Raw genomic sequence first — 24,183 nt, forward strand, 5'->3', positions numbered from 1 at the left:
GTTTTTCTCCTTGCTAACCTACTACTTGAAATAACGCACAAATGGCAGCAAACTATCACACGACCAATCTAATCTACAGTACTTGTAATGGAAATTCATCTAATAAGAAAATTAACAATTAAACTATGATTATACACTAAAAGTACATGTACAATCAAGAGGAGCCTTGGCTGCTAGGGTTGGTCCCTAACCCAAGAGCTTCAGCCCTCTGAGTTAACTCAGTGTTCGCTCAAAACAAAACTCATTCTTATTACCCAAAACAATAAATTACATCAAAAGAATTATCACAAGTTTTGCAGCTTGAAAATAGAGTAGAGTTTTACAATCAAAAATCCAAATCCTACTGAGGTCCTAGGCCTCTCTACTTATACATATGAAGTCCCTAACGACTTCCTTAAAATTAGGGAGGCTCGGCTCCTAAACTCAAGATAAACTGGTTCTTTTTCTCTCACTTGCTCGGTTGCCTTCTAGTCCTCCTAATTTGTTTGTTTGCACTCCAAGATGATGTGATGAATGGAAGAGTAGTAAATGAGGAGTATTTACCTCCTATAATCATTCTCCTTCATCCCATTCGACTCTTGACCTTGGTCATTGCTAAAATTCCTTGATTTTCTCCTTTAATCTTGCATTCAATGCATGTTAGACCACAAAGCATAATCTCCAACTCTAACTCACCTCATAGAAATAATATAACCAAAAACATGTAAGAAATTATGAGAAAAGTTGGTTTGACTAATCTAGGAGGTGAATTGAGGCCCATATAATTATCTAATAATGAGGCTCATCAAGCCTCCAACCCCAACAATGATGCTTCTCTCGCAATCATAAGAGTCTTCAATTCTTGTGTGCTCAATTGGAAGCGTATGCCTCAAAGTAGGGTCAACTACCCGAATTGTGTCCAACCAAAGTGAAGAGCACCACTGCACACTAATTTGTTGAAGGAATAGAAGTAAACAGTGGGTAGGTGCTGTGAGTGTCTTTAGCATAGCTAAAATATCATCTGGCATCCTTTTTGGTTCACCCGTCTTTTCCTTGAGAACAAATCCAGGCGTATCAATGATTGCCAAATTTGGGAAGTAGGTATACTTTGCCCACATCACAATAGGCCTCGCAGAGAATACAACTCGGATTTTCTTCAAATCCTCCTTTGTTTTGCTTCTGATTGCATCAGAAATAGTAGAAGACAATGCAATTAGAGCTTCGCGTCATAGGAGTCCTCATCCTGAAATGGACATCATGGTTCTAGAGCCAAAGCATCATGCAACATTTGCAGCATAAACATACTTTGAGTTCCCATTTCAACTTCTTTGACATTGAATCCAAAGCTTATTAGAACTTCTAGAAAATAAATTTTCCATCAGAATCACCATCAAGGGCAACGATCTCCGGAATTGGGGGCTTCTCATCAAATGCCATAGCGCTAGTCTGCAACTGATTATAGGCTTCAAATAGAGATTGAAAATCGAGCAATGCATAGAAGTTGTAACGTACCACTTTGGCCTATCTCGAAATAATAGCTTATTAGTCTCCCAATTCTATAAATTTTTCTTTGTTTACAGCTAAAATCTAACTATTGCCTTACGTAATATTTGTATCGTGGTAGGAACAAGTATTATTTCTATTATTATACTCATTTCCTAACAGTTTATACAATCTCATAATATTGCATCATAATTTTATGCTTTATCGGATCGGTAATGGAACCCCTTAGATTCATATAAATAACATAAATATAGCAGAATCATTATTGAATGTGAAGGAATAATCATGGAATGCAACCTATGTAATCTTTTGGTTAATCAACACCAACATTAATGGAGTATTATCTTATGTTTACTATGGCCAGAATTAACCATGCATGATTAATATAATTAAGCATCATCAAGGTGATTTGACCAACCCTTGGTTCAACATGCATAACTAACTAATTAAACTACCCTTATCAAAAGCAATTCCTCAATTAGAAACATGATCCTGTAAGTCTCCCACATGCACGAGAGTTATCACTTGATGTTAAATGTAACAACTCTCTTAACACTATTATATGAACATTCCATAATAATGACTTCAAGGAGACATTATGGTAATCACTCAAATCACACACTATAGTTATCATTTTCCAAATGCTTAAGTATGGTCAAAGGAATACTTACATGCACCTCAAGTCCATAATAGCTGCAGTCATTACATAAGAAAACATTAACATCAGTAACCTATTTATGAATATTTGTCACGTGAAAACTATACCATGAATGGGTCATGGGACTGCTATCCATTGAACATGCTTCTACATTTAACTTTACACTAGAATGCAACATTCATAAGAAATCCATCATTCCCATAGTAGAGATAAATTTAAGCATCCTTATATCTTTGCTAACATGATTTTAATCTCATAAAAAGTAAGGAAAACACATACCATACAAGTGAATCTCACTAGATTAGTGGGAAACATCATCAAATTTGTTAATACATAAGCATAATACTATTCATCAAGCATTCTCATGGAGAAGAAATTTAAGAACTCTTCTCATAAAAAACTGGAATAATAACATAGAGAAAGAGAGAGAGTAAGAATCATCATACATACATTCCACGCATCTAACACCAACTAAACCTCACTTGGAGGGAGGACCACCACCACCCAGCCATGAATCACTTATGATTCCCCCCGACATGAAGATCTTTCCAAGGATCAACTATCGTCAATTGATCGATGCACTCAATATTTAATACCCTCTTTCATGATTTAGTTACCATTAGCCGCATCTCGCTTTATGGATTTTTCCATTTGCCTAGGTATTATCTGGAAAATCTCATCTTGATCTACCACGATGCTTTTCCACATAAAATCTTGCCTTTATCTCCCGCAAATATTTCATGTCCGATGGATCTTTATCTCCCATACATCTGATGGATATCCAATCCATCCAAGCCTATCTACAATCACATCTAGAAGCTTATCATGAAAGATTCATCTCTATCCCATTCCTCATGGGATTTGGCAAGCATCTTCTCTCTCTTAGTGCTCCAACCTCCAAGTGATTTGTTTTATTAATTTATTTAAAAACACATTTTCTTTTCATATTATATATCACCTAGCTTTCCTCAGCTTAGGTTTTGAATAGCTTAACCCACAAAGGAGGGTATCAAACCTAGCTTTCCTCAGCTTAGGTTTACAACATTTAACACACAAGGGAGGATATCACACCTGACCTTAACTTAGCTTAGGTTTACAATAATATAGTACAAAATGGAGGGGTGTTACATAATCCTCCCCCTTAAATTTTACATCATCCTTGGTGTATCACTACATCATGTCCTCATTCATAGGTTGCTGGTTTCTAAATCAATAGCTCTCATGGCTTTGCCATATGATGCAATTTTTCCGATGTACATGTGTCACAAGGAGTGCTCCAAGCATCTCTTCTTCCATAGCTACATTGGTCTCAAGGAGTGCTCACCTTTCATAGCTACCTGTAACATCTTTTCAAAACATTTGTGAGAATTTATAAATGCAAAAGTTTAACTACGATAAATATCATAATCTATTACTTAATATTATTAAAGCATCTATTGCTTATCAATTATTTTATATGAGGAATGCATGTTCTCTTCTTGCATTCTTTCAAGCCTTATTGTTTTTGTCGAACACCTACTTCTTGTAGTATCCCTACATATAATACACCAGTTATCATATTTTCCACATTAATATGCCTGCAAGGTCATAACAGATTATTTCACATCACAATATATATCTATATACATATATTCATTATAATTGTATGTATGCCAAACTGCGATTAACCATAGTTACTTATACAAAACTTACTTTCCTTCTTCTGGGTAACCTCTAGGTTTGTTTACCTAGCTAGACATGCTGTTGTGGGGAAAAATTCCTATTTAGGACGATCCTATCCACCTAAGGTGTGACAGCGCCTTAGCAACAAACGAATACAACTATTATGATTTCTTCCTTTATGAAATGTGAAAGAGGGGAGATTGGCAGACTTACCGTTGTCTTCCGGTTGTCCCTCGATATAGATCCTCTTTCCCTTTGTGTGTCTACAGCTACTCGCCTCCTCGCTTGCTCAAGAGAACAGCTACTTGAATCCCACGAGGTCACAAGAGAACAGCTACCTGTGACAAGAGAACAGCTACTTGCGACAAGAGAAGAACACAATACAAAGGCAAATATACATATTCATAAATGATTCAGGATTAGAAGTAAATCAAATACACTAATGCAATCATACAAAATACACCAGCATATAGGAAAGAATCAAGATAGCTTTATTGAAAGTAATAGGGTTCAGGAAGAGATACAACCCATAGGGCTCCAATCCAGCATCTCCTTCCCAGCAGAATGGAATTCCCTCTTCAGCTCCCTTCAAAGCATAAACACCCAATGTATCCAGCCACAAACCAACAACAATTCTTTACATTCACAAAATTCCAGCCTCCCAGACCTCTTGTAGGAGAGATCTATATATAGGGATATTTGAGAGAGGATGAGTTAGCTTGAGACTGGTATGAAGCTGACTAGTGTCCTCTCCCTCTCATAGTTCTTGAGTCCACTTGGAGGTTCTTGCTTCCACTTGGAGATTTGGAACCTCTTACTCATCACCAGTCGAATTCTCTGATCCAAGTGTCATTTTGGAAGCTTCCTGGGCATTGACACCTTGAGAAATGACTCTGCCACTTGTCCAAACTCGCTCAGCGCAGGTAGCCTTCTTTGCAGTTGACATTCAGCGCAGGTAGACAGTGGAGCATTTGACATTCAGCGCAGATGCTCAGTGGAGCAGTTGACATGATCCAGAATTGCCTTGTTTTTGAGTGTTTTCAGGTGGAGAACTTCAGTGAATTGCTGTGGTTAGTTGGCCTTGTTCCTCTAGGGGTAGGAACAACATGTTTAGGGACTTTGGATCCCTTGATTATCGACATTTCATGCTCAGTGATGCAAGGCACAAAAATGTCTATAACAGTTGCCCCCTAAAGTATGAGGCCGTTTATCGGGTGAAATGCTTTATCCAGGAGGGTCTGAAGTTCATCCATCTGCTGGGAGGAGACCTGTAATAAAATACAATACAATACATTATGATTCATTCTGCTTTCACGATCTAGCTGAGGCGGGCATTCCCATGCTCAGCTTTATAAATACATTTTGGTACATAGAACAGACGATCGTCTGGTGGTAGACTGATAATTCTGGCGAAACTATCATCCTTTGAGTAGGATGATCATATGCTGCAATGATGTACATATTAAATGTCTTTATTTTTCCTGAATATATATCGCAGCCCGGATGGATGAAACTAGATCCGGGGTCTTCAAACTCGTTCGATCTTCACTCTAAGTACAAGTCGATCCATGTGAGAATTGCGCTGAAGTCGAACATGGAAAGACATCGCTTGATTACCGGTCAATGATGCAAACCGTTAACAAGCGCGAGAGGAATCACCGATAATGATAATGACCCTCAAGGTACTGCAGTACAATTCACGTGGTGTGAATAAAGGACTTGGCGTCGAACACCACGCAAAATCTTCTGGTCGAAGGTCATTGATGTATACCTGTCACCGGAAGTGAGAAACTTGCCATTGAGGCATGCAAGCTTCAAAGTACTGAAGGGGGTGTTCCTAGATCAACTTCTTGGATAATGAGCTGATGTCGACAAGAAGCGATCCGTCACAGGAGGGCCTTAATGAATCATACATCAGTGACACGGAACGGAGCTAATGACTTTAATGGAGGTGAAAACGATCTGTGACATATGATTCAGGGTGGCGGTCATGAATGGATGAAGGATAATGTATGGTAGTGGATGGGATCCAGTTGACTCTTTCTAAACGACTTCTCTTGAACATATGGCGACACTGATGCGATGGATTGGTAGCATTACCCCAAATATGGATGGTATGGCGAGACCATGGTGGTGTGACCGGTGAATGAAACAACCCAACCCGAATGTGGTATGGAGGAAAAGTGTCATGTTCAAGAGCGACCTGCTACCATCAAAGTTTTCTTGATTTTTCCCAATTTTTCCCCAGTCATTGCTGACCAGTACCTCTTTATTTTTGTCAAGCTTGAGGAGGATAACATATGCTTGTTCTATAACCTGCCCTTCGGGCAAGCCCATCGCTATGTTTTAACGAGCCTAGCGATAGGGAAACTCGTTCTCGTCTAAAGACAAGTTTGTCGCTATTTAATCATTTTAACGAGTCTAACGACAAGGATAACTCGGTCCTTTTCATTTTTAGAGAGTCTGAAAAGGTACATAAAGTCAACTCCACAATTCCTTTTTCGTCATCTAATCCCTTAAGTCCGAAAAAGTATAAAACAATACAGAAGGGATGAGTTTTCGATAACTTTAACGAGCCGAATAAAACAAGCGCTCGACCTTTTTGTGCAATAATCCCTCAAGTCCAAAAAGATTAAAATCTAGAGGAGGGATAGCTCTTCCGGTCACTTTAACGAGCTGGAAGGCCAAAACTCGGCAATATTTTCATATTTTACGAGTCAGTTGAAAAGAGCTTAAAGAAGACTCGTCTTTTGAGGAACGAGTGATGAACAGGGATAGCAACTGATTCCAGGTACAGGTTGGAATTTTCCAATCACGGCAGTGTCACAAGGATGGCTAGGTGAAATCACTCTTCGCAGCTGTTCCTCAAAATGGGTAAACAATCATATGGGGGTGAACGATCGGACAAATGAAAAGTGAAGGTGGTAGGTGCACATACGACCAAGGCTTTTATGGCTGATAATTTTACGATCACAGTGGTTATTTACCGGGATAGGTTCATTTTTTAGATAAAAATGAGCTTAAACACTGGAGGAAACTTTGCTCACTGCTTTTATTTATATTTTAACGAGCATGAAGACCGCGTTAAAACTGCTCGGATCTTGCGTTTATTTTTTAACGAGCATGAACTTTATGCTAAAACTGCTCGATTATATAGTCAAATTTTAATTTTTTACCATAACTAGCTTTTCTCTTTTCAACGATAGTACTGCATTCTCAATTGCTGCATCAAACTTAGTTAGAAATGAATAATATTTGCATGAAAATGAGATTATCAACCTAATATTTCGCTTTGAAATACGTAAAAATCCATCAAAAGGTGTTTTTACCTTTCATTTTACCATTTCATTTGATCTTGGTTTGTTGGAGCTCTGGAGGTGCCTCTTCCCCCTTGATTTTCACCGGCTGATTTCGGGAGATTCTGTGGACGATTCTCGGCGCCGTCTGGATTAGGTAGGAGCTAAACCCTAGCTCTTTCTTTCCATGGTTTCCTTTTTTCATTCTGTGCCTGTTTTCCAGTCTTTCTGAGCCTCAGGGGTTTTGCCAGGGCGCCCTAACTTCAGCGCAGGTTGTCCATTCGAAACCTGCGTTGAATGTCAAGCTGCCTTAAGGCAGCCTGACCTTCAACACAGGAAGGACACTGCCTGCCTGCGTTGGGCTGAAAAAACTGAGTTTTTAGCACATTTTTGATGAAATTTCGCCAGTTTCTCATCAAATTCAGGATCTTACTCATTCTCTTGTTTGTTTTGCAGGAACATTTGAGCAAAATGTCTCTTACATGGCGAGAACGAGAACATGAAGAAGAAGATATGATTGCTCTCCATGACCCTGTCACGGTAAACGCATTGCGGAACTGTGGTCTACTGAAGTTCTTCCGTATCTCTAGTATGAGAGCACAGATTACTTTGCTGCAGTATATGCTTGATTCTTGGGATCCCATTAACCAAGTATTCCAGATTAGGGGAAAAACCATTCCCTTGACCATAGTAGACATTTACTTCTTGACTGGGTTGTCAAGGCGGGGTACCCCCATTTCTTTGTCAGGTTCGGCCCAGGGGAATGACTCCGTGAGAGACTATGTTCGCCAGTACTGCAGGGAAGGTTCCCAGCCGAGCAGAGACGACAAGGTTGTTATCCGTGAGATTACTGATAGGTCTCTCAGGTCCATTCTGTATACTATTGGTAGGATGGCCGGTAGCGCATCTCTACACGTTGTCAACAGGCCTCACGTGCAGCATGCCTTGGAGTGTCTCCAACCGAAAGTATTCAACTGGTGTGATGCAGTACTTGTCCAGATGAAAAGTCAATTGACCAAGGTAAAGGACGGGAAGCTGAAGAACTTTGGTTTTGGTTCTATTCTGACTGCCTTTGCCTTGGAGAAAATCCCACTGATGCAGCCTCAGTATATTGTACTCGACTTGCCTTCTCCGACCGAGCCACGCATGCAGAGGTGGGTCAATCACATGTCTAGGCATGCTGGTCAACCTCAGATTACTTTCACTGATGCCTTCTTCAGGTGGTTCGAGCGCCAGGAGATGGTCTTTTCCGAGTATCCATATGTGGGTATGGATTTCCGAGGTGATCCGGATTTGGTGTTACCGGATGGCGAACAGTGGGGCGCTATTGGTAAAATCTTTGACCATATTACTGTTTACTGTTTTTATTCATAATGTTGCTATGCTTTATTCTATCAATACTTTTAATCAAACTCTTGGGTGCATGCAGATGTTGGTCCTGTTCGTCCAGCAGTTTGTCCGAGACCGCCAGTTGCTGCCCCGGCAGTGGAGCCTGCTGGGAGAGTTATTCTTCGCGATCTTGACGACACTGAGACCCTTACAGCTGTGCAGGAGCAGGTTGAGAGCCTTACTCTCGGCATTCCAGATGTACGGATCGATGGGTTACCTTTACAGTTGCAGCGGCATACTACTGGTGTGCCTAGACGATGGACTCGTCTCTTGCGCATGATTGCACAGGCCGTGACATGCTATCATGAGCACCACTAGGCTAGGGTGCCCCCTGGCTTTTTGAGTTTTAGGTCATATGACCAATTTTTGTCTTGGTTACAGAACATTATGTATGAACAATAAACAGCTTACATATATTTTGATTTTCGAGTTTTATTCTGGTTGAGTTATGTGATCCGTATGTACAATCATTGATGATGTGTTCCTTTTATAAATGTTGCAAATGTCTATCTAACACATAGTTTGCTAATGAGTCAGTTAATGTATTTAAGTTTCTGGAAATATGCTGGTATTGAATTGAATCAAACTGTCTTTCCAAAATCTTAACCCTTAGGAACATGCGATAAATAGTTGGATTACGAACGGAATATATACCATTGAGTTGTAGTATTACAAGCTGTGAGTCTAGCCTGACAATTAGTCGGCGTATGCCATGTGTAATGGCATCAGAGAGTAGTTCTATCAACGTGCTATACTCAGCGATGTTATTCGTTGATTGCCCAATACATACACCTCTGAAACTTACTAACTCGCCGCTTGGATCAAAAATGGCCCAGGCTGCGGAGGATAGATTCCGCGTACTACGACTCGCTCCATCGGCATATCCAACAAATGTCTCCAAAAGTTTTGACATCTGCAACAAATGAGAAAGGTGGATCACTTGACCAGGATAAATACTTTAGCGAAAACAAAATACAACAAAAGCATACAGGTTACTATTTAAGCATAGTAACACTTGAGGTACAACCCGTTGCGGGGCTGCGCCAGTGGAATTCCGTCATAATCCATTAACTCGTAGGCTCCTTTTGCTAACACCCTTTTAACAATATAGGGGCCCATCCATAAGGAATTAAATTTACCTGCTCCCAATTTATCGGATTCTTGGTCATAAAGCAAGACCAAGTCACCTTCTGAGAAGACACGGGGTTTGACATTTTTGTCGAACTGAGCCTTGACTTGTTTCTTATGGGCTTCATTAGCCAAAGCGGTGTCATGACGGGTTTCATCCAATTGGATTAATTCCATGAAACGAGCCTCTTCTTTCGAAGTTCCGGGGAGGAGATCAATTGCGAGTTTAAGCGACGAAATTTCGCACTGGATTGGCAAGACTGCTTCCAGGCCATACACCAGTTGGAAAGGTGTGAACCCGGTCGCGTTCTTTACCGACGTTCGGTAGGCCCACAAGGCTGAGTACAGGATTAGGTGCCACCTTCTTTTATGAACCCCGATCATCCTTTGCAACATACGCTTCAGGACCTTGTTGATTGCTTCAACTTGTCCGTTGGCTTGCGGATAGTACGGGGTAGAGCTGTCGTGAGATAGTCCTAGTTTGGCAGCTAATTCGACCATCATGTGATTGCGAAAATGCGACCCATGATCTGTAACTATAGCCTGTGGTACGCCGAACCTGGCGACTACATGATTGAAAAATAAAAGGGCAGTTGTTTCACCAGTATTATCCAATGTAGGCATCGCCTCGGCCCATTTGGTAAAATAGTCAACAACGACTATAATATACCCATGCCCCCCGGTCGAGGTGGGGTTACATTGCATGAAATCGATGCCCCATTTGGCGAAAGGCCCAACAGCAACTATTGGCTGTAAAGGTGCGGGTGGTCTCCTGGTTTTGCTATCAAAAATTTGACAAGCATGGCAACTTCTGACTGCGATTATGCAATCTTTGAACATGGTTGGCCAGAAGTATCCTGCTCGTAAGATTTTTTTGTGCTGTAGCATATCCAGATTGATGCCCTCCACACACGCCTGAATGACACTCATTCAGGGCTTTTTCGGCCTCCTCATGGGTAAGGCACCTTCTCAGAACTGTATCGATACCACGACGGTAAAGCGTATCACCGACGATCATGTAGTCTTTAGCTTGGTATCGTATACGTTTTTGTTCTGAGTGAGAGGTGTTAGGCCTGAATTTTTGGGTTTGGAGATAAATTATGATATCTCCATACCACTCATCGCTTGTAGATATCAGAAACAAACTTTCGTCCACGATTGACTCTTCTGATGTTTCATCGTTGGATGACGATGGGAGATCGCACAATAATTCTGCGAAAACTAGAGCTTTCTTTGATTTGGACTTTACAAATTCCAGATCAAACTCTTGAAGGATCGCTATCCATTTTGAATATTTTCCCCCGAGCAACTGTCGCGACAGTATATAAGTCATGGGGTTGCAATCTGATAAAATGGTAGTTTTCTGAAAGAGGACATAATGTCGAAACCTTTGAATCGCTTGAACAGCTGCAAGCGCTAGTTTTTCAACATAAGAATATTTACTTTCTGTATCATTTAAGTTTTTAGTTAAATAATATATAGGATGTTCAATTCCATCGACTTCTTGAACTAAAACCATCGCAATGGTCGTATCCGCTGCAGCCAGATACAGGTTAAAATCTCTTTGATAGTCTGGGGCGTACATTAATGATGCTTTTACTAGACAATCTTTCAGAGCATCAAAGGAAGCTTGCGCCACCTGGTCCCAGACGAAAGGTACATCCTTTTTCAAAAGACGAGTATAACCTTTAGCAAGTTCTGCGTAATTTGGAATGAACCTCCTCAGAAAGTTTGCTTTCCCTTGGAGTTTCTGAATCTGAAGAAAATTTGAAGGTGGAGGCAAATTTATGATTGCCTGAACCTTGCAAGGGTCGAGACGAATCCCATCCTTAGAGACTACGAAGCCAAGTAAACGACCATAACCGACACAAAACACACATTTGTGCGGATTGAGTCTTATCTTGTAGTGTCGGCAACGTAGAAATATCGCTCTTAAATGCTGCGGATGATCAGTCCGCTTTCGCGAATGAGCCGGAAGATCGTCGAGATAAGGTTGAATGATGTTCTTGATGTCATGGAAGGCATAATTCATTGCCCTCTGAAACGTTGCCCCTGCGTTCTTTAAACCAAAGGGTAATTTTCTATAAGCGAATGTGCCCCACGGACAGATAAATGCAGTCTTTGACTGGTCCTGTGGGCGGATATTTATTTGATTATACCCGGAGAATCCATCCATAAATGAAAAGATTTCACATCCGGCGCATTCATCAATTATCTGGTCGATGAAGGGTGTAGGGTAGTTGTCCTTTGGACAAGCTTGGTTTACATCCCTATAATCGACACACACTCTGATTGTCCCTTGTTTCTTCATAACAGGGACAATATTTGATACCCAATCAGTTAGAGGAACCGGGTAGATGAAACCAGCATGGAGGAGCTTTTCAACTTCTGCTTTAATGGTAGCGGCTTTCTTGGGGTGCACCTGCCGAAGCCGTTGTCTTACTGGTTTGACATCAGGATACATTTTAATTTCATGTTCAATGATACTCTAGTCTATGCCTGGCATTTCATCATATGACCAAGCAAAGACATCTCTGAATTCGCGAAAAAGAGCGTTATATATTTCCAGTTCTGAAGGGGAACAACCTTTGCCGACATAAATATTCTCTACAACATTTGTCTTAGTCGAGATATTTATGGCTATAGTCTCTTCAATATTGGATAAGTTTCGCTCGGAATCCACCGTATTTACAGTATTTGATAGGAATTCAAAAACTGAAGGGTGATAAAGATCTTGTTGAGTATCTTCTTCATATTCCGGAAGAAGGGAACGATGGTGGTGATCACTCCATGGCACCCCCTCAATCAACATTGATTGTAGAATTCCTTCGTCAGTCCCATGTACTTTCGACCAAGGATCTAATGGGGTACCATATTCTTTAGATCTATCTACCCAAACGCTTGATGAGCGTTGATTTGGATTTGCCTCCCATGCTTGAAACATTGATTGCTACAATATTTCTAAAGGGCTTGGGGGCAAAACGATTGCATGATCCATGTCAACATTGTCTTTTGCGACCTTCGTGGAAGATATCATGTTGCAGGTTGCTACAAACGGTATATTTCCTATGTAAATAGGAGGTGGTAGCGCAAAAGTTCCCATCATTGTGGGGTCTTTCAATAGTCCTACTCTGATATCTTGAACTGAATGGTCGCTTCCATGGATCATGGGAATGCTTCCTGTAACTTGTGAACCGTTAGGGAGGAAGTTCTGTTGGTCGACGACTGTAATCCCTCCTTCAAACGGGAATGCGATCTTCCTAAAATAAGTCGACACAACAGCTGCCATGGCATAAATCCATGGTCTACCCAGTAGGATGTTGTAGTCAAGATTTCCATCGACGACCTCGACATCGATTTCCACTGTTTTTCCTCCCAGTTCAACCTTCAAGTTATTAAGGATACCGTACGGGGTATAAGTCCTTCTGTCGAAAGCTTTTAATGTTGTCGAAGATCGCGACAAGGTTGGAGATCCTAATGTTTTCCAGCAACTCATCGACATAATACATGTAGATGCCCCCTCATCAATAATTGTTCGGTGAACAGTTTTGTTGAGGGCTTTCACTTGAATAAGGAAAGCTAGTTGAGCTGGTAACTGAGGATCGTATCCTTTGTGATCAAAGGATACAAGATTGGAATCCTTAGGATCAATCCCGCCAATAGCCGATAACAAAGCCTGCCTTTGGGATGGGCAATTTTGTAATACTTCAAGAGTCGACATAGCGGATGGCGATTGGGCCAAATCTTCCACTATGTTATAATGCTGCGCCGCTCTGGTGCGAGGATTAAATGTCGACTTGTGTATTACTCCCTTAGGCGGTTTTATTGTTAATTCAGGAATGATGGGCGGTACAACTTCTGTCGAGGTTGTTGTCGAACTACTTGGTTGATCTTTACCTTCGTCGTTTGACTGCTGCGGATTCCCATAATCTTTGTTCCTTGTCGAAATCAAAGCATCATTTTGTTGTTTTGAAACCGACAACATAAGTACTTGTGACGGGGAAGCATTTCCACTATCAACCAGATTTTGACCTGGGTTGGGAAATGGATCAGTTAACACAGCTGAGGTTTGTGAAATTTTAAAGAACCTTTTCAACTTAGCTTTGAATGGGCAATTCTTTGTATAATGATCCTCCTCATCACATATTTGACATGGAAAATTTGGTTTCCCTTTCCCAGGAGGGTTTGAAGAATTCTTTCCAGGAGATAATTCACCCTGTTTCTTCCTCTTCCCTTTGTTTTGCTTCTTCTTGCTTCCTAGTTGATTCGTTTATTTGCCTTTATCTGCTGATACGACATTTACTTCCGAAGCAAGAATTTCTTCTTTTGCATTTTGATCCGAATTCTTACGGGCTTTCTTAGATGAAGCCTTTGTCGATTTCGTGTTTGCTGTGCCAATCACGCCATCACCGGCATGAGAGTCACTATTGGATTTAGGAGGAGGAGGAATTGAAAATTCCGGTCTAGGGGCATCAGGTATTTTGTCGTAGAGCGTGCCAGACTGAGTATAAACTAAGTCTAGGTACTGCGCACGAGCGATAACTTGCTCCTCTGTTACGACTCCCCCCTTTGCCACATCTTCCGTTATAGCCGGAAGTAACGACTTTATAAACCCTTCAGATAACAGCTGATCGGGAACGTATGTTTTAACCATCCTACGATGATGACGCCATTCATGTATATGATCAGATATATGAGTAGCAGTTGTCTGTTTAAAGTTGGTTAATATTTCTGTTCCCGTTTCATACCTTATCGGTAATTGAAAATGGGTTAAGAAAGTCGTGGCTAGGGAGCTAAAATTGTCGAAAGAGGCTCTAGGTAATTCAATATACCATTTAGCCGCTGGACCTGTCAATGTCCTCTGAAAAAGGCGAAGCCTTATCGAATCATCGTTCAGGGTGTTCGACGAACACCACAGATGAAATGTCATCACGTGATTCGATGGGTCTTCACCTGGATTTCCATTGAATTTAGGAATGTCAGATGGAAGTTTGTGAGGAATCGCTGGCCACCAAGGGGCATAAGAAATCGGATCGTTGGTTAACCGGTGTAAATCGGGTAACTCTAAAGTTGCCACAAATGGCAACTGTTGATTCAGGTTAGGCGAAGCATAACCAGGGTACGATGGAATCGCTTGAGCAATGGGTCTTTGCATACCAGCATAATGTAATTGATGCTGGTATGACTGATACGGTCGGTGGACTTGACCACTGTAAAGCGGTTGGTTTTGACCGTTTTGAATATACGGTTGTCCACTGTTCGCAAAGATCTGTTGCTCAGAACCTTGGTACACTTGCTGGAATTGTGGTTGTTGGTATTGCACTAGCCATGGTTGTGAAGCCATGTTCTGTTGCGCTATGCTAACCGTTGGACCAAGGTGTGGGGTAATTGTACCCGTTTGGACCTGTGTCGCCCCACCAGTTGGCGATTGTGGTTGTGACCCATGGTCAAGGGGCTGTTGCATTACAACCTAAGAAATCTGAGGTTGACATGCAACAGACATCGCTTGAACTTGTGACACTGTTACAATAGCAGGTGTGGTTGGGATGTTCGTCATAGGTACACATTGTTGCATAGAATATACAACCCTTGGTTATTGAGGTAGCATTGGTACCCAACCACTTGATGTAATTCCAGTATAACCTGAATACTGTTGAGAACTACCGTATGGATATCCTCCCGGAGGAGGTAATGAAAGGGCATACTGCCCCCCATACGGTAGCAATCCGAAACTCAAAGGGATTGTTTGCCCTTGGGGACTGGATGGCCCAAATTTACCTCCATAAGGATCAATCTGTCGAGTCTCAACATAAGAGTTGCCGGATATTATTCCGGATGAACAAACTGGAACAGACCACACTGTCGAAATAGTCCCTTGGTGGACTCCTTCTAGCTGTTGAGAGCTAGTCGGGATAGATGGTATGGCGGCAAACATTGTCGGAGTGACAGCAGGGGCTTCCACTGTCGCTATGTCATTTGACACAGTCCTAGATGTTGACGGTTGTTCAGACATTTTAAGTCTATCCAATAGATTGCCTAGAGATTCTACAGGAACTTCCACTTGTGGTGGATTAACTTCTGATGAAGGAAATAGAGTGACCCCGACTCCAAAATGGGTTGGAGTACTTGCTTACAGATCCTCTGCAATTTCCTCTATCGCAATCAAACCAGGTGGAAGAGGAAGACCGTCAGGTCCGTAAAATATTTCTGGTGCCGAAGAAGGGGTTGTTTCGGCAACGACAATTGTTTGAGGAACAAAACTCTCTGGACCGGTTACAGATGGAACTGGTTCAGTTACACAAGTATTTGCCCCCAGACCAGGATCAGTATTATTGTCCCTCTGTGGCTGTTGAACTTCTTCTATAGAGGCAGGGTTTCCAGAAATGCTTGGAGTAACCGGAATCTCAGACGTAGTTGGAACACTTGTTCTAACTTTGATAGGCGATTTCGAACCAGTTAAACGAGTTCGCTTTGTCCGTACTGTTTTCGATTCCGGAGACAAAGACGGTTGACTCGTAAACCTCCGCGAACGACGGGGTTTCAATTGACTTTCTTCCGCGATTGTGGATTACTCGACCAACCAAAATAAAAGGGGAAATTGGTGTTTCCGAATTGAATGAATTTTATTAGACGCTTTTAGACACAACTTGCTTTTTCACTTTTAAAGAGTCGAGAAAAAGCTAAAGATGACTCTAGTCTCCTTCGATGTTTTAACAAGCCCGAAGTGACAAATGCTCGGATGGACTTTTTCTGTTATAGAGTCTGAAAAAGGCCAAAAGGAACTGCTCTGGAGATCTAGGCAGAGGGTGTGCCAAACTTTTCGCAAAACCACAGAATACGTTTTACGGTACGGGTGGTCAATCTTCGTGAATGCTGTGTTCACTGCATTGCGATCAGTAGGGCAGCCGACACGGCTTCCTAAGGATAAAGGATATATGCCTATAGGGGTCTCCCAATATATACGCGACGGTACGTGGGAGCACAAATCCGTATTAGCGCCACCGACTCTCAGGAGGAATCACCCACCTTCTTCGAGATCGACAGTCACTATGTTTAACGACGCTGGAACACGTCTCTAGCCTAGACCTCTATGTTGTGCGTTATGTTACAAAGCGTTGTTAGGTTCATTCAGTTTATTTTAGGTTGATCTTTTTAAAGTTTTCCTTTCAAGGTTCACCACGAGATTTATGATACAAATTCCTAAATGCAGTCTAAGATGATAAGCAAGCTTTATTATCTTTCAACTTTGAAAATCCTAGCTACTAAGGGAAAAGAATAACACTATCTTTTCTCAAAGAGAAATCAGCACACTCTAATGCACTTTCCCTAAATCCAACATGCAAACTTATCAAATGCAAAATGCACAATGCAGGTGTTTGTTTTCACTTTCTTAGTATAAATGCCTACAAAGAAAGCTTTTTGCACAAATCTGAATTTTCTTTTAAAATGATCAATATAAACAAGTTCACTCTTTTCGAAAACAACAAGGGTAGAAGAGATTACAATCACTTTGCTTCTTTTCGAAATAAAGACTTGTTTTGACACTTAAAAGACACAAATTCAAACCAATAAGCAAAAGTAAATCAATAATCAAACTGCATATAGCCAACGAATCTCTCTTCTAAGATTATAATCAAATCTGAATCAAAGGCTACAGGATGACTTCTTTACTCATGCAAAGGAAGACTGTAAATGACGCTACAAACACATAAAAACATTCACAATATTTTTATACAAAAAATGAGGCGGAATCAAGCAAAGAAAAGCTTATGAGACTGGTACCTATGCTGGTCAAAGGCTACAAAAACAGAGATCAAAACAGGGCAATAAAGGACAAAGAACCCCAGCTGTACAAGGCCACACTGGTTTAGCGCAGGTCCAACACTGTCAGTTTGACATTCAGGCAGGTAGCCCCTTCGGGACCTGCGTTGAAATGCAGACTGCCTTCACAGTGTCTGCGCTGAAAGGGAAAACTCTCGTTTCCCTTGGTTTCTGGGTCACAAAATGCTCAAAAATCAACTGTTTCAGGCCAAATCAGAAACACAAGCAAGGTATAAACAGAGGGATACTTTGATAGGGTACTAAAGACTATCACAAGGATCAATCAAATCATTTGTCGATCTAGTTTAGATCATAGTCAAGTCCAACCAGTGGATCAAAGCAGCAACTTTTACTTTGCAGTTCAAAGTTGCTGTCAAGTCTATGAAGTAAACAAATGACGGAAACACAAATGAAATGAATAAACAAGTTCTTCCCCAGTGGAGTCACCAATTTGTTGTGGGGAAAAATGCCTATTTAGGACGATCCTATCCACCTAAGGTGTGACAGCGCCTTAGCAACAAACGAATACAGCTATTATGATTTCTTCCTTTATGAAATGTGAAAGAGGGGAGATTGGCAGACTTACCGTTGTCTTCCGGTTGTCCCTCGATCTAGATCCTCTTTCCCTTTGTGTGTCTACAGCTACTTGCCTCCTCGCTTGCTCAAGAGAACAGCTACTTAAATCCCACGAGGTCACAAGAGAACAACTACCTGTGACAAGAGAACAGCTACTTGCGACAAGAGAAGAACACAATACAAAGGCAAATATACATATTCATAAATGATTCAGGATTAGAAGTAAATCAAATACACTAATGCAATCATACAAAATACACCAGCATATAGGAAAGAATCAAGATAGCTTTATTGAAAGTAACAGGGTTCAGGAAGAGATACAACCCATAAGGATCCAATCCAGCATCTCCTTCCCAGCAGAATGGAATTCCCTCTTCAGCTCCCTTCAAAGCATAAACACCCAATGTATCCAGCCACAAACCAATAGCAATTCTTTACATTCACAAAATTCCAGCCTCCCAGACCTCTTGTAGGAGAGATCTACATATAGGGATATTGGAGAGAGGATGAGTCAGCTTGAGACTGGTATGAAGCTGACTAGTGTCCTCTCCCTCTCATAATTCTTGAGTCCACTTGGAGGTTCTTGCTTCCACTTGGAGATTTGGAACCTCTTACTCATCACCAGTCGAATTCTCTGATCCAAGTGTCATTTTGGAAGCTTCCTGGGCATTGACACCTTGAGAAATGACTCTGCCACTTGTCCAAACTCGCTCAACGCAGGTAGCCTTCTTTGCAGTTGACATTCAGCGCAGGTAGACAGTGGAGCATTTGACATTCAGCGCAGATGCTCAATGGAGCAGTTGACATGATCCAGAATTGCCTTGTTTTTTAGTGTTTTCAGGTGGAGAACTTCAGTGAATTGCTGTGGTTAGTTGGCCTTGTTCCTCTAGGGGTAGGAACAACATGTTTAGGGACTTTGGATCCCTTGATTATCGACATTTCATGCTCAGTGATGCAAGGCACAAACATGTCTATAACACATGCATCCAATGATTAATTCATACCTGCACACAAGGTATGTTATACACACCAATACACATTTCATTTTCCAACCTTGTAGCATATGTAGTCATACGGTCCCATATGTACTGTTGTACATAGTCTAGTTGTGGTACAACCTATAATACCATCCTCATGGTATCACCTGCATGACATAAAATTTATCCACATATTTTTCCACCATGTTAGTATCATACCAACATTCATTTATCATGGTTCATCTATGTAATTAAAAAAGTTTTATGTCATGTGTAAATCAATTCCAATTGTCATGTGGTTACAATATTAGTCGCATAGTATTGTATTCTAAATGAGACTATTAACTCATAGTTGTTGAATTTTAATATTCATCAGATCATTAATTCACCTCGTATGTTTTACTGTTGCCCTTTTTTTTATGCCTCAACAACATGTTGGCCATGCCTAATTTGGTGTATTTATGCATGAAAGTTTTTACTACTTTCAACCCTACACTCCTTGTAGTTGTAAGTGTTTATGATCTTAGGGTATTTACATGTTATCTCATCCTTAATATTAAATCACCCTTTACCAAAAGTTGAGTTATCTACTTTATGAATTCTTGTTTGAATCACACAACATTTCCTTATGTTGTGTAGACACCTTATCAAAGAAATCTGATAAGAGATCCTCTCAAAATTGCTTGGTACAAATTATGATGTCAATCTATTTAAATATATTGTAAAATATCATTTAATTGACCCAATGGTCCATACCATTTGTGTTAATTATTAATTACCATGGTTTGTACTCAAGAATACTTATAAGTTCCATTATGCATATCCATCAAAGATGCATATGTCTTGGAAATCTTTTTAATTTAAATTTCCCCTTAACCATACTTTATTCCAACCGAAGAATGAATCACATTGTATGTGGATGCATTAATCAAAGGATTAATTGAAACGACAATTTGTGCAGATTATATAGCCTTATATTATAACATGCTCTCACCATCCTTTACCTTGGTGTAATACTTTCATAGCAATTATACCATTAATAAGTTGTTTTTATAGCATGATGACCATATTTTAATCTCTGACCAGAATCATAGTCTAGTTTTATCTCTTGTATTCATGAAGGCAACATATGTAAGTGTGCCAATCAACTAATGATATCTTCCACCCATATGCAATACTTGTTATTAATTTTAACAAAATCAAACAACATTACTTTTAAGGTATTTTCTCCCTATTTTATGTTATAACATCTTTGGTTATAAGATTTTTCTTGTCAGTAACATTAATAACCTTCAATTTCTTTTTCCAGCATGACTCCTAACATAATCATGCATACTTTGCCTATTTACTATTGGCATATAACAGCGCAAGCATATATGCTATCTTCAATATAGTTCAAGAAACTCAAATCCCCTTCATGTAGGAAGAAACAAATTTCTACATGCTATGCATATTTGTAATCATTGATAGCAACATAACATTGATTCTACAAATCACAACTATGCCCAACATCTAAGCAACAAAACATATAGTTTATCACAACACAACAACAACTCCACACTACTTTACCAATATAATCATTAGTTCAGTCGCACTCTTTTCTTCTACAGAACATACTACCCCTTACTGGTCATTGGTGTAACCAACATTCTTATGATTGCTGAGCAATGACTTTTACTTCTTTCATCGCTACCAAAATTCATCAAAAAGTGCTTACATGGAAGATTCATATGACTCATTACTATGCATAGATATTAAGCATGGTCTTTTTCAAAACATTTTTATTTGAATGACCACTCCTCCAGAAAATGGTAACACATACAATTCATGACAGTGCATGGGTATATGTATCATTACACACAATACAATAAGATACAACAATGGTTTTATTTATTATTTAATATTCTTTTCCAAGGTTAGATGATTTTATTTAGCCTTGCATCTATACTGCAATTGCACCAATCACCATTTAAATCTCTTACCTATTTGAACATTCAATTCCAATATAGCTTTTCACACCATTCATCAACCGATTCATGTCATGGTTTTGGGATGTTGATCCAATGGTAGAAATTGTGTTAGAGGTTTTAAGCAAACTTTCTAATTTCTCTTTGTCACTCTTAATACCAGTTTTGCCCAAGTTTCCTTTTAGGTATATCTACTTTATATCATGCATATATATGTATCTTACCTTCACTTTCGATACCACAATCTCCACATGCTCAAACATGACTATTTTGGAGATTTACTTGAAAGTCAACCCTACAAAATAAACTAGAATTGTAGGTAGAAAATTTTCCTTTATGGAAATCCTTATACATAAAGATTTAATTCTTCTATGCAATTATAAATAAGAAATTATGTTTTTCATGCATAAATATTTATCTAACATACGATGTTCCATACTAAACATAGTGATGATCAAGTATAAATATGAATATAAGTATTTCTACTTATACATACGGTCCATGCAGATGCTTTCATGAGTATGGCAGCTCCATGAACCAAGCCATAACAACTACCTATTATGCCTCTCATTACTCACTCTACCTTTTGATACAATAAAAGACACATGCTTACTTTGACTGCTGGTTCTCATTTCGGTTTAAAATAATATGTATTCTTATGAAGTTCCATATCTAATTGTCATGGTCTTGTCATGCACCAAGCATTGTTTACGATTTTATTATGTTTCAAAGTTAGTTTAACATAATTTCCTCTCATTTAATTGTTTTCACCTGCCAATAACACGGTGATATATACGCCTTTGCTCATCTTTCAAGCTTTATACCTAGTTTGAAATCTTATCGATGGAATCAAATAAACTTACTATCAAAACCATTCAATGGAAGTATACCCTTTTTGTCTTTTAATGTTGACTTTTGTGCTGGAGATATGATTTTTTTTCTTTTTTTATAAAATACATAAACCTTTCTTTGCATCCAAATTTGCACATTTACTTTTTAGTTGAGGAAATGTTGTACTTTTTTTCATTCAATCAAATAGTCCCTACAAGCTAATCCACAAAACGAGTGCCAAGGCATGGGACAATCGAGCAATAGCTAGAAATTTCATGTTTCCTTTAAACTTGTTTAGATTCTTTAGGAGCAACAACTTAGCAAAGAAAAATATATAAAACTAGCAGCCATGAAACAAGGAACCATGAGTCTGTGGCCCTATGGCTATATCCTAGTGTTATTCATTTGTTTAATTATCCGGGTAAACCTCGCATTCCCAACTCCAGGTTTTCTTCTCTTTTAGTCTATATGCACATATACTTAGTATGTCTGAAATTTTCATGATGGATTCTTAATACCCATCACTACTCTAGTTTCTAACCTTCTTTTCTCACTACAGACCTGAAATAAAAATGAGACCCTACATATAATTCACACTCTGTTTTTTTTGTTGTTGGTAGAAGTCCCCAACCAAGGGACGTAACCTTCGTGAGGAGCATCTACATGCTCGAAAAACAGAATATTCCCCTAACTTAATGATATACAACTTATCATTTTGGACGATGATGGGTATATGCTTATACTATTTAGTTTTGGCATACCCATGACCCCTATATATGACCATATGGGTCAACATGCTCATATACCTTGTTTCATGGGCCTTTCCCTGTATAGACCTTTACTTCACCAGTACAAAGGCATACCCTTATGGCTTAGTATGGTACCCACATATTAAACAATCTCTGTGATGAAAATAGTATCATCGTTTACATAAGTTAGTTATATTCAACATGCATCAGTTATAACATAACATGCAACCTAATATACAACCCTGTATAATGGATTAGAATTATCATCCATAAGATGGTTAATCCTTAGCATGCATCAGTTATTGATTAATGTACAATTCAACAAATAACAAACATAATCATCCACAAGACAAGTAACTATCAGTAGGCATCAACTATTAATATAAAGTAATGTACATTTTGCACCTGATCAACGTAATCATTCTCAAAGATAGACAACCATCTATATGCAATCCATTAATAATAACATACAATTTTGCAACTAAGAAGGTTGGTTATCCACAAAAGATAATTCGGTCATTGGATCGCAACATAAATAACTAGCAACTCAATATAGATAAGAGCATCACAACATAGCTCTAACGTTTATTTTTTTATATATATCACCACCATCTTCCTCAGATTCTTCGAGCAACGAGGCCTTCTCAAGACCCACCTCAATGCATGATACCAATAGTCATTGAAGCCACGTGAATTCAATGCCAAAATCAGCAACATCAGATATCAGCGTTTGCAATAGATATTTGTTCAAGATAGCAGCACCCATGGAAAACATTAATCCTTCTTGAAGCTAAGACCAACGAAATGAAGGTTGTTTAACATCAAGGTAGCGCAAGTGCTTCTGTGCTCTCCCTAGAAGAATTTAACTGGATCTGCCGATCCCGATTCTCTTTATTGCTTCCCCTATATAGAGAAGTTAACAAACTTACATGGACACAGGAAAGTTAAGATAATCTTTATCCCTTTGAATTTAATTTCCGGAGGCAAAGGATCTGTGAATTCTTCATCGGGGTATTTTTGTGAGGAAGAAGGAACCAATCAGATTGGAAGAGAGGGAGTTGCATTGCAAAAGCTTTCCCTATGTGGTGATGTTCCTAAAAGCTAAGAAAAATGACTTAATGGTTGTGGAGTCATGCCGCTTATAGCAGCCTTTTCCCTATTCCACTGCTGGCATGATGATCCAAATTGGATCCATGAAACTAGCAAAGTGCTATGACTGTATCAAATCAGGATGGACTTCAAAAATTTATGAACAAAGAGCTATTAGGAAGACCTCTGGACAGGCACAGTTTGTAGCAAGTAAGGAACGACGAGGACCTTGATCAAAGCACATTGACCGAGGCCCATGGAGACTGCACAAGATGCAAACTGGCAATTAGCAAGTCTGGATCGGAAAACAGAGGTTGTTTCTGATGCACGATTAGTGCTTAGCGCTAATTGCACATTGTTGGTCAGAACCACTTGAGAAGGAAAATCCCCGAAGCACTCGGTCGCATGGGAAGCCAGGAGATCGTAAGGAAAGCGCTAAAGCAAAAGGCAGGCCCCACGCACCAAAATCGGTGGAATATCGGAGGCATATTGGGCAGTAAGTAGATTTGGCAGGAGGACGAGTGATTTCATACGTTGCACGACGCGTGTCCAGCGGAT

General features: G+C 39.8%; 1 pseudogene; it reads right to left on the reverse strand.

Moving 5' to 3' along the window:
- Positions 1 to 764: 764 nt before the first annotated feature.
- LOC149174169 (dynamin-related protein 5A-like) overlaps positions 765 to 24,183 on the reverse strand; it is a 65,061-nt pseudogene continuing 41,642 nt past the window's right edge.

Source organism: Pinus tabuliformis, chromosome 4_1 (genome assembly GCF_031772625.1).
Source record: "Pinus tabuliformis cultivar Carrire ecotype Pingquan chromosome 4_1, CPIR1, whole genome shotgun sequence".
NCBI lineage: Eukaryota > Viridiplantae > Streptophyta > Pinopsida > Pinales > Pinaceae > Pinus > Pinus tabuliformis.